The sequence below is a fragment of the Seriola lalandi genome, unplaced genomic scaffold, assembly GCF_002814215.2.
Source record: "Seriola lalandi dorsalis isolate HSWRI2012SDOR001 ecotype SW California unplaced genomic scaffold, Sedor1 jcf7180002053683, whole genome shotgun sequence".
NCBI lineage: Eukaryota > Metazoa > Chordata > Actinopteri > Carangiformes > Carangidae > Seriola > Seriola lalandi.
This window is the reverse complement of record NW_019524236.1, coordinates 191,552-192,690: the sequence shown is the minus strand read 5'-3', so window position 1 is coordinate 192,690 and position 1,139 is coordinate 191,552. Positions and strand designations below refer to the sequence as shown.

At 49.3% G+C, this 1,139-nt stretch overlaps 1 protein-coding gene across 6 annotated transcripts in view; it reads left to right on the top strand.

Annotated features, from left to right (window-relative positions):
• The first annotated feature begins 273 nt into the window (after positions 1-273).
• The window catches only part of nrcamb (neuronal cell adhesion molecule b), a 77,785-nt gene continuing 76,919 nt past the window's right edge, over positions 274-1,139 (top strand). For all 6 annotated transcript variants that reach the window (XM_023401456.2, XM_087172722.1, XM_023401459.2 and 3 more), the window contains exon 1: positions 274-431. The gene's annotated coding sequence lies outside the window, so the exon portion shown is untranslated. The remainder of the gene's footprint in view (positions 432-1,139) is intronic.

The window sequence follows — 1,139 nt, the reverse complement described above, 5'->3', positions numbered from 1 at the left end:
TTGCTGAGCATTAAAAGACAACTTTGTGTTGTTTTATCCTAAAAGTCGTCCAGCTGTTGTCCATCTGTGAGGTTCTGAGCCTGTAGGGGGCTAAAGTATCATTAGCGGGACTATTTGGATAACAATTTGCTAGAATGGTTCGCTTCCTTGAGGCCACCATACATCGGCAGCGGCGCTGCAGTGCGCGCAAAGGGCGTGCGCACGCCCTGGAGCGCTGCTGCGCGCCCCCGCCTGCGTGTGTATGTGTGTGTGTCAGTGAACTGGTGGGAGAGGAGAGGACCAGTGACTGAGGCAGAGGAGGCAAGTGCGAGAGGCTCGGCGCTGAACGGGACTGCACGTAAATAAAAACAGCAGACTGTACCGCTCCGTCGCAGGGGACCGAGGAGACAGACCAGGCTTCGTGTTTCGCACCGCGGAGGAGAAGAGATAAGGTGAGCTAAACGATGCCATTCATGATAAACACGTGCCGTGTAGGTTGCAGTTCACTGTCAGGAGTTTGTGGACAGAGAAGCAGCCTGACACACTCAGTTGGATGCTGTAAGGCTGCCCGTAAAATCACTGTCCTCTTTGCAGCTTTTTCCTCAGTGAACGCGGGGGTTGTTTTCAAAGCTGAATCTCTAAAAATACACAACCGCACTTCTCATGACACATTGACGCGTTAGCCTCCAGCTATGTGGTCATCACGGGGAGCAGGTGTACACACACATGCAGGGCATTGCTGTCAAACCAAAGCTGGACACGTAGTGTGCTGCTGAGAAGATGCTCAGACACTTCTCTTGTCTGAACCTTTTATATGATCTGTCTTCTCCTTCATGATGCTCACATTACACGTTGGAAGAAAAGATAGATAGACCTACAGCTGTTTTTTTTGTCCTGTGTTGATGACATTGCTGTCCTCATACCCAAAATCCCTCATGTCCTAAGCTGATTTTCTCCCCACATGTTTAACTCCCTTCATATTCACATCACACACTCTGTCTTGTTTTGACTGACCAATCAGTTTGTTTAGTCTAATTTCCCTCCATCACAGTCATCACACTCAATCTGATTATGATAGCCCCGCTGAGATTCACCAATAACATCTCATGCCATGTATTTCACATTGCCAACCAATTGCTTTACTGGAAGCCCCCCCCCCC